Below are 11,510 nucleotides of genomic sequence, written 5' to 3' on the forward strand. Positions count from 1 at the left end.
GATGATTGGGAAAAACAAAGGCTTGATCGTGCACATCTTCCTGTTTTATGTCATCAGGTCTTAGGAAACTCTGATTTTGAAATAATGTTTATTAAACAATGACTCATTTTGTAAACAATTATGGTTAATGGTTGATTTTGAGAATTTTAAATTTCTTTGATTTTTGGAGTGTTACATATTCCAATTAATCCAAAAATCAATTCCATTTAATTTTTGATTAATTCTTAATTAAATAATATTATTTCTAATTAATATACTATTCTCATAATATACTAATAAATTATTTATTTTGATTTCTAGTTAATTTATTAATCATATAATAAATTAATAAATCAATTTATCTCTTCTAATGACATTTCAGTCTATTACCAGGTTTGAGGGCAACCCAAAAGGACTTTACTATTAATTCAATATTATACTAATTTAGTTATTGGTTTAGACACCTGATCCAACAAATCCTCACCCTCACGATTTATGCATTTATGATTTCTTTTACTTTGATATTTTGTGATAGTATGTACTTGGATGGTTTTGAAATATGTGGTGTTTGGGGTTGATGAACTGAAAAATGAAATTTTTACTTATGGTTTTTGGGATGTTACACATATACTTTCCCACCTATATGTGATATTGTATATCTATCGATCATGCTTTCGGTTCTTAATTACTATCTCTACCGTTGTAATATTTTGATTTTGATTTGTGGATGTAATTTTGAATTCATTGAGCACATGGTAAAGATGAAGAAAAAGGATATGACAAACATACTGTACAGAGTTTTAATTTGTGATTTCATACAAACTTTTTTGAACATTCACAAACATTTTGTATATTAATAGATTTCAAGGTGGAAAAATGGTATTAATGGAGGGCGGAAGCAAGAGGTATGCTCTATCTGAAAATCCTACACCAAGGTCTACAAATAGAGGGATAAGTGATCTAGGTATTATTATATATTTTTAACTGAACTGGCACATCATTTGACTTAAACGAAATTTCCCTTATTATTAAGGGTTCTAAACATTTTTATGTGCGTTTCTCAAATTTCATTATCATGTTCACTAATTCTTACACGTTCTTTTCTCATACCAGGAATCCCAGAAAAAATGAATCATCAGAATTAAGGAATGAGAAGCATAGTTCATATATGAATTCAATAGAAGCATCATTCGTTGACCATGTTTAATATCCAATCCGTTATGCATCTTTTTCAAACATATTTTCATTAATTTATTTCCATCCTTTTGATGCTATTTATTTTTCAGTTTAAGGTTCTTCAAGGTGGCTGTTAGTCACATAAACAATTCACGAAAGAAAATCCACAACTAAAAGATTTAGAAAGATCATATGTTTCTTTAAACAATCCATGGATCCAACATTTCACAAATGGAAGCAAGCATGGAGTTATGACATCAATATCCCTTTCCCTCCATGAAAGACTATCATCATCAACTACAATTTTACGGAAAAATCTTGTACCTAAATATGAGTTATATCAAGAACTTGGTTGTAGTAATAAAGGTACCTCTAATCTACTTGTAGTTTATTTGGCTTAGATGCAAGAAATATCAGTACACTTACATTGAATTGTTTACTAATGACATCCTACTTTGAAAATTCAAACTAACTTAAGGACCAATATTGTTTTTTTTTTCTGATAATATAATGTTGTCATAATGAATAAGAGTTGGTATTTGTTTCATATTTTATGCTAACGCATGATGTGATTGAAACATGATTGAGAATGACATAACTCTAATGGGTGGGTTCCACATTACGGAGTAGTGAACCCATGCAAGTTAACAACTTTCTTGGGTTACAAGGCTGGGATGACTCACATTGTCAGAGACACTGACGAACCTCAATCAGGTAAGGATTTGACCAGTGAACTCTGACTAAATGTGAGGACTTGTTTTGTTCTTTTTTTTTTTTTTTTATTGTGAATCTGATTAAGATACTAAAAACATTATAATTTGGGCGTATTTTTTTGAATATTCTTTTGGATCTATTTTAAAACCAGTATTTGGTGCATTTATGATTGGCATTTTGGATTTTCATGCAACAATACTTCATGATCCATATGAAGCCCTTTGAAGTTGGCCAGACTATTTTAAACTAGGTCTAATTTTCTCTGACCAAATCTATATATTGTAATAACATGCGGATTTGTTGGGTGGTTATCAAAATGGACATGGAATATGAGTCTGAATGTTGGTAATTAACTTCAATTTGTTTTTGATTGCAATATACCTCACTTGCATGGTTCCATATTACAGTCTATATGATTAAGGGTAATTCATATCTTATATAATAAAAATTATGGTAAGGAAAAGTTCAAACCTACATATATGCTTTCAGATGGAAGATCAGAAAGAGTTGGATCCCTACAACTTCAATTGTAGCCGTAGGTGATGAAATTTTGTAAGTTCCTTGATTATTATTTTTATTATTATGATTATTAGATTGCCATTTATTATGTGTTGACTAATGTTGATGATTTGACATATCCCGGGTTTGGAAGGGTGGAGGGTCAATTAAGTCATTTACAAGGAATCTAATGAGGTAACTGGAATACCAGAATTATAATTTTATTAAAAAAAGTATACTACAAAATTTAATTTGAAATGTAATAATGACATCATAATACAATTTGTTTTTGGATTTTATATATTTTGCATATAACCAATCTGTTGATATATGAAAAGCTTTATGATCCATTGGTAATTACTAATTAAGTCTATTTTAATAAAAATTAAAACTTGAAGGTCGAAAAAGTTATAATGTGTGTGTTTTTTACAGATAAAGTGTCGGAATGTAATTGTTCTTTCTACAACAAATGTGATCGTGTTTGACCAGTAATGAGATTCTTTGACATATTCAAAATCATTAGCAACTATGTGATCATTTGTATCTAAACATTTCACAACTTCCCTCTCAGATGTATGAATGTATTTCATTAGTTAACAAAGGTCAAACTTTTGCTCTTATTTTGAAAAATCGCATTCATAACTCCAAATTATGTTTCACTTTGTAGGTAGAAGTTCCTTAATCTTTATCATAGCTTTGTTTTGAATTCCCAAATTTCAAGATAGGTATGAATTCTTTTTAACTATTTCTCAAAAAGCATAATTATATTTGTTTCTTGATTTTTTTTATATATTTAAAAAAAAATTTAAGGATGTTATCGCAAATCAAAAACATGGTCACTGACTATAACTTTGGAAACTTTGGAAGGGAAGGTAGTCACTAATAAGTTTAAACAAATTCCATGTACATAATCTTTCTCTTTGCCTCTTTTTCATTTTCATATTTTTATAAATTTAACATAAAATTAGAATTATGGCTCCGGTTTTCTCGAGCGAAGGTTGGTGATGTGTTTGACATACGATTCAGGTAGAAGTATAAGGTAAATTACACTAGATAAGAACATACTTTACCCTTTTTACCTATATGAAAAAATCTCAGACTTATAACGTTGTACTTTCAGTTTTTCTATTATTAAAGAATTGATAATTTCTTAGGATGTCATAAATTTATTTTTCTTGAATAGGTAGTTTGTTTTGGGGGCAAACTCTTTCATTTTATGATTGTTTATTGATGTTCATCAATGTAATGAAATATGTGTTGTTTAAAAATGTATGTAAATGTATTTCGTATACTAAACATCGATATACGTATATATTGTTTTCAACCGATAAATATAAGTATACATTCTAAAAGAACAAACATCTTAGACAAACTTTATATGCTAGACAAATGTAACATGCATTAAATACAAATCACAATATTTATCCTATGACATAGGCATGAGCAAAAGAACCGAACCGGTCGGAACCGGCCCGAACCGGACCGGAACCGGGAACCGGATTCGGCCAAAATTAAGAACCGAACCGGCCCGGCGGTTCTACCGGTTCCGGTTCCACCGGTTCCCGGTTCCTACCGGTTCTTGTCGTGTCTTCAAATGTTGGAACCGGTTCTTGAAAAATAGCATCATACGGTTCCGGTTTTTGCCGGTTCCGGTTATATCGGTTCCCGGTTCCAAAAATCCACAAAAATAACGTCCCGGTCCCGGCCCGACCGGTTCCATCGGGTTCCGGTTCCGGTGCCGGTTCCGGTTCCGGTACCGGTTCCGGCCGGTTCCCCGGTCCATATGCTCATCCCTACTATGACACATGAAGTGCATTCTTCTATACATCATACTTGCTGAAAAACTGATTAGAATCTACCAACAAATGTTACAAATTATTAAAAACAACGCATGAAGACGTCAAAAAAAAAAAAATGATGCGCCAGTGACACGCACCGTGTCTTCATCTAGTTCCAATTAATAGAGTCAAACACGTATGTGTATTTGATATCTTTGCACCAAAATCAACACAGCTGTTTTTTAATTGTATTATTCTTTGAAAAAATGGTTGGTTAAAAAGACACTCATTTTACCATATAGATACCCTAATTAATTTTTAAAATATTTTTATTAGTTGAAATTGCATTGTTTTACGAAAAAAACTGATTATAAGTAGTTAATTATAGGTTGATTTTTTATAAAAATATCAATAAGATGTCTAAAGGGTTAGCAACACCCTTTGAAAAAAAAGGTAAGATAAGTTTTTTGTTAATGAGATTTCAACACACATGTACCAAAGAAAAAGCTAAACTTTACCCTAAGGGTGCAAACATCATGTGAATACGAAATTGTAGAATACCAACTTGCCAAAAAAGTTTTCATGTGTTTGATTTCACAACCTCCTTTATGACTTCAATAATAGGGCAGCATATGTACTTATCTATAAAAGTGACATTTTGACTCACTACATATGAAGTAGTCAATTCGTGATATATTTCATTTTTAATGGATCAAACGAGCGAAATAACAAAATTAACTACGTTAAAGGGCTCAAATGATTGAAATTGTCCAAAAATGTATTTTTACACCATTTAACCTCCTACAACATTTTAGAGAAAAAACCGGTTATTATTATATAATAATATAAATTGTCTAATTCTATTTAACACATTAATTATTTTTAAGGACGTGCAAAAAACATTTTGAGTCGACATTAATCTGACCTATAACAACACTTATTCAACCCCTGCTATAGCATTGTACTTTCAAAGTACAATGCTTCAAAGCATTTTTTTTTTATACCAAAATCATTTTCAACTTAAAAAAAAAAAATAACAAAAGTAACAGATATGGAATTACGAATATATAAATTTTCAAATATATATATATATATATATATATATATATATATATATATATATATATATATATATATATATATATATATATATATATATATACTTCCATAGAAAATTAGTGAGATTTAAAACTTAATAAAAAAGGTAACTTCTTTTTTATATGTACAAGACAGTAAAACAATACGTTTGGCAGTTGGTTTATGTGCGGATAATTATTTGTAGATTTGCTAATTATATGAATGAGGTAAAATACCTCGAGTTAATTAAATATGACTTTTGGTAGCACAATTCGAGCGAGAACAAGTATTTGTAAGAAAATATTGACTTTTGGTAGCACAACTCTATGCATTTGGTAACTAAATCATCCAGTTCCCACTAACTTGCTACACATAATCATCTTCAACCTCCTTTCACCTTAACTTGCTTCAAACTAGCACATAAATGTAGTTATACTTATACATAATCATGATAGTCTACGGATTCTTTTTATGCATGAATAAGCTATTTACACAAGGGTTTTAATCCTTCTATCAGATTTGCTCCACGTAAATAGGTCAATAAAACACCCTTCACCATCTCATAAAAGGGCATTTTAACCACATTGGATTGATCGCACAAAAGAACAAAATCTAAATTAAAACAATCTTAATAATAGTTGGCAGACAAGAGACTGAATCATAGAGCGACATTGAGAGGTGTAAGTTGCAGTAACAACAGTACAAGGTAAAAACTTACCCTTGTGAGATAGACAGCATCGTGAATCGATCGCCAGTCGTCAAAAACCCTAATTTCCACCCATCATACGTAGCCACAATTTCGAAAATCACCACCATCGGTGATGAATGGATAAGCCGAAACAACACCTTTCGACTACAGTTAGATCCTTGAAAAGGACATTCAGCTGACATTGTTTAGGAACATCCCACATCGGATGGAGCATATGGATGGAAGAGGGGTGGTGTGATATAAAAAGAGGCGAAGGGGTAACGGAAAAAGCATCTTTGCGCTTGGGGCAATGACGCAGCTAATGAGGTAATAACCGAGGCGCGTCAATTGCTGGTTGAAAACTATTTCCAAACCCCCTCCTTGGCCTTGGGTCTCCCTTGGCCATCGAGAATTTCTGGAAGGGCTCCCTACATAGGGTAAGGCCCTACAATTACCAGTAAAAAAATTGATTCTTTTAATTTCTCGAAAAACACCTTAAAAGAGCTAATTAAGTTATAATATTGTGGTAATAGGTTAATTTTTTATAAGATAATAACATGTTATAATAGTATTAATATTGTAATATAAGTTCATTTTTTGATATGTAGGTTGTGTGTGTATTATTATTGATTGGATTCATTCACCAGATAAAACAATAAACATAACTCCTTTGAGCAATGTTTTAAAATCTGGTTCGAATCGGTCGAACCTAAAAATCGGGATGAGAGCGGTTTAACAATGATTGGTTTTATGTCGGTTTTTAGACCGAACTGAACGAGACTGTTTATTTTAAAACCAGGTTGAAGTGGTATATAGTATTTGGATAGTTGGATTTCACTTACCCGTTAAAAAGCAGTTTATTTCCAAAATAAAATAAATAGTTTGATTGATCAGGTTATTATTCGGAGTATACACAACTCGAAGGCCAATGCACACCACCACCATATGTAGAACGGTGTTCAAACCGGAAACGATTATCAAAACCGGTTCAACTAAAAATCGGTTTTTAAAACATTGTCTTTTAGTTGGAGTATCTCATTTTATAATGTTTATGTATCTCGATTAGAACAAAAATCGGAATCAACATTCAAAAACAAATTTCCATTTCTACTGACAACCTGATTAAAAATAGGATGCACGTGTTTGATCTTAATACCTCATTTATAGGCTTTCAATCATCAAACGTTGGATTATCATTCATGTTTCGTATGTTGAAGGCCACCTATTTGAAGTAGTCGTTCTACTACATGAGAGAGGCATGACTTTCAATATATACCTCTTCTTGCCCAATCTAATGGAATTGTAGGGTTTATTGTTGGTATTGAGAGAGAGAGTGGTGCAAACGAAAGAAAGAAAAAAAAAAAAAAGGAAGAGATCGGACGACAAAAATCATGTCATCTGCGACATAATCGTTTTGTGTAATATGTACCCAATAATTTTAAAAATATTATTATAAGTCTCATATTCAATTGTACCTCAAATGTACTAAAATATATATTTGTAGTATTCATTGTACCTTTTTAAGTTATTTTTTTAGACTTGAGCAAGTTTTTATTTTTTCTTGATCCAAACTTTGTTGTTCTTTTCTATCTTGTATTTTTCTAAGATAATGAATCATAGTATCTAAGTTTTGGATCATTTACCAAACTTTTGTTTTTTGTGCTTAAAAAATGCCATTTAACTAAAATAATATGAAGAAAAACACGTAAAACATAAAAGATTTGTAAAATTGATAAGTTTTCTTGAAAATTTTATTTCATGGCAACTTGGAGAATTGATATCACAGATAACAAAGGAAAAAGTAGAAAAATACCTGTAAAGTTCAGAAAACATATTTATGGAAAAATCCGAATTTTTTACAAACTTAAGGGTTTTTGTGTCAAAAGCCCTAAAAACCGTGCTATTATTATAGTGATAAAGAAATTGTAACCAAGTCCATATAATCGACCTATGACAACAACTATTCAACCCATTACATGACTTGAGTCCTCATGTAAGCTTTTCTCCAGCTAAAATGTGAGAAATTGGCTTTGGTAACACAATATTATAGTTGCATCCTTCATTTTACATTGATCCAAAGTAGAGTGCCTTTTTAGGGAGCTAGTTCGATCATGCTCACTCACTTCCCAACCAGCCTGCCAATACATAAAGGTGTGCATCGGGTCTAGGCTAACCGATATGGGCCCGACCCAAAACTATTTATAAAAATCCCAATCCCCATTATAAAATTTTTTACTAGGACAACCGATTATGTGAGTTCATAAAGGAATTGGTTATTCAAAACCAGTTAAAATAATTAAGAAGCTATTTAGTGTTTTAATATTTTACTAAAAGAGTTTTAAAAATCGGACCATATATTCGGTTACGAATACCAACTTATATTGGTTAAGGATAATTGGAATTAGGCTTGGTTAAGGCATGAAACCGGCTACATAAGACTTGGTCAAGGTTTTTCGAATTGGACTTAAGTCCTGTTTTAACCGGTTAAAGGCACGGCTGGGCATACTTTTTGTTCACCTTTAGCAACATATCATGTGGAAGTTATCCATTTTTTGTCTATTGATTTTGACTTTGGTTGGATGTAGGGCTTGTTGCCTATATTTTCAAGATAACATGTCAAGTTTTGTTTTTCAATGATGTAAGCAAACATAAAAAGGACAACTTGTGATGCAATGATATTTTTCATTTTCTTTTAGGTAGTGTTTGCTATATGAGACTGGATTGGACAAGACTAAACAGATAGAAACTAGACTGATTGCTTATGTAGCATTTGGGACCTACAACTTGATATATGGAGAATTTAAAATTACCAGATTGTCTTTTAAATGAAATAATACAAAATAATCAAAATCATTGCAAAATTAACATATTTTTCACACAAATTATTTAAAAATCAAAAGATTCAAACACTTCAATAAAAAGAAAAAATTGCACAAATGGTTCATGTGGTTTGCTCAAAATTGCTACTTTGGTCCAAAAATGTTTGGATTACCATCAGAGGTCTAAAGTTTTCATTTTGTTGATTGTTTGGTCCAATCTGTTTTGATTTTTTTCAAAATATGGATTTTCCCCTGTTAATATGATTTTCTTTTTTTCTTATTTGTTTTTTTTGATTTTATATTTAAAAAAGAGAAATTAAATATCATCCTATCTTTTCTTCCTACTCATATGAAATGATGACATGTGTCATATTTTGATAAAATTAATTATATTATTGAACACCTGTCATCATTTCATTAGGTAGGAAGATAATTAAGAAGAAAAGTAGGAGGCTGTTTAATTTCTCTTTAAAAAAATAAAAACAAATCACACACACACACACTCTCTCTCCTATTTGTTTTTAATTTTCTGATTTAGATTTTAAAAAATAAAAATAAAATCTCTCTCTCTCTCTCTCTCTCTCTCACACACACACACACACACACATCCAACATCATCCATCTTCAACCTTCAACAAACCTTATCACCAAAATCACCTTTAATCTCATTCCACCTCACCATAACTTCAACACCTCCACCAAAAATTTCTTGTTGCCAAGAGCCGATTCGATTCCACACCCACCTATCAACGTTGATTACCTCGAAACAAAATTTAGCGGCCATGACACTTCCTTCACAAACCTCAGAGAAAGTTCACGATAAGCAAAACGAAGGGATTTCATGGTCTCCCACTATCTGGAATCTTTGCAATGTTGGAGGAAGTCCAAACAATTCAAGTGAATACTCAATTCATGATCTTTATTTTCCGTTCCTATGAATGAATTGAAATTGCCCTAATGTTCTTAGGCAGAACTGATTAGTAGCAATATATAAGACAAAATTGAAATTAAACACATTATAACTTTGAAATAAGATGCTATAAGCTTAGAGATTGTGATCGCGAATTTCATATCTTCATCACTCCGCCTAACAGGATTGATTATTGGTCACTTAGTTGTGAGCACAACGGAAGCATTATACGCCATCTGGCTGGAGAGAGCAAATTACTTCGTTAAGCCACAAATTTTCTCAAAATCCATCATTATTCCTCCTGATATCCACAAGAATGATTCGCGTCAATTAGGGTTGAAGCGACTACTATCGGATTGGGGACTCAAGCCCGAATTAGGACTTGAAAGATGAAACAACAAAAAATAGGGAATAAGATGAAGATATTGAAGGTGAAGAATTAGGACTACAAGAATTTAATTGGGAAACTAAGTTTGATCTCTTGTTTAATGATTTAAGTTGTGAAATTCTCGATGAACTTTGGGGTATGAAGAAGAAGGACGCGTTTAATCTCGAAGGAGCATGCTCGATTGGAATTTAAACTCTAATTTTAGTGATTTGGAAAACCTTAGGGTTCTTCAACGATTTCCAGAGAGAGAGAGAGAGAGAGAGAGAGAGAGAGAGAGAGAGAGAGAGAGAGAGAGAGAGAGAGAGAGAGAGAGAGAGAGAGAGAGAGAGAGATTATTTTTTTAAGTCTAAAATCAGAAAAATAAAAACAAATAAGAGAGAGAGTGATTTATTTTAATTTAAGTTTTTAAAATATAAAATCAGAAAAACAAATAACAAAAATATAAAATCATATTAACATGGGCAAATCAATCATTTTGAAAAAAATCAAAACAGATTTGACCAACCAAACAGTAAAATGAAAACTTTAAACATCTAGTGTTAATCCAAACCTTTTTGGACCAAATTGATAATTTTTTAGCAAACCATAAGGATCATTTTTGCAGTTTTGTCTAATAAAAATAAAAAGACCAAATGGCCTAATTCCATTATCACTTTTGAAGAAATAGCCCAAAAATTGGCTAAATATCCAAAATAGTCGTTGATTTCGCTTTTGACACTGTTATTTTTCTTTTACAATTTAGTCATTATGTTTTCTAATTTTTGCAATGTTGACCACTTAACTGGTTAACTGAGAGTTGCTCCGATGATGTGACATGCTAACATGTTAGTTTTTGGTGATGTGGCCTGATAACGACATTGTTTGGTTATGTGATGCTAACATGACATGATGAGGTATCAAAATTAAAAAAGTGACACGAAAGATACTAAGTTTTGTTTTGTTTTGTTTTTTTTCAATTTCGACACTACATTTTTTTATTCCAAATCGAAAATCATTTTTTCCAATTAAATTCAATCGGCTGCCTTCTAATCATATCAAAACGATCACAACATCATAACCCATGAAAACACAATGAGTATCGTAACTCTTGGGATCAATGATATCTTGCATGGTGAAGTGTGAAGATGGTGGCAAAATCCATGTCCGTGAGCCTTCAGGTTGTGTAGGTTTAGTACGAGATCAATATATTCTTGAATCCGAGATAACTTGTGATGATAATTTATGGTTTAATGGAAGTGTTGATAACAAACATACATATGATCATGATGGCCATATCAATCAACAAGATCAAGCCAACGAGACCTTTAATATAGTTATCGAACACCTTGATCATCATATAGTTGATCAAGAACATCAAGAACCAGAAAATGAACAAGTGGCTCAAGAGGTAGATGTTGGATCAGTAGATGAAATTGAGAAGCTAAAGATGAAGATGTTGAAGAAACCAAAATGGAAAAACCATAACACGTTGAAGCCGAACCAG

The 11,510-nt window shown here is 31.6% G+C and overlaps 1 non-coding gene and 1 pseudogene across 1 annotated transcript; both read left to right on the forward strand.

The window, feature by feature from the left end:
* The first annotated feature begins 6,202 nt into the window (after positions 1-6,202).
* On the forward strand, positions 6,203-6,355 carry LOC145033074 (U4 spliceosomal RNA). Its single transcript, XR_013677317.1, has one exon. It is a non-coding gene; the product is annotated as a U4 spliceosomal RNA (small nuclear RNA).
* Positions 6,356-9,511: 3,156 nt separating this feature from the next.
* LOC145030165 (uncharacterized) lies at positions 9,512-10,136 on the forward strand (annotated as a pseudogene).
* Positions 10,137-11,510: the final 1,374 nt, after the last annotated feature.

Source organism: Lactuca saligna, chromosome 2 (genome assembly GCF_052625555.1).
Source record: "Lactuca saligna cultivar CGN05327 chromosome 2, ASM5262555v1, whole genome shotgun sequence".
NCBI classification, from domain to species: Eukaryota; Viridiplantae; Streptophyta; class Magnoliopsida; order Asterales; family Asteraceae; genus Lactuca; species Lactuca saligna.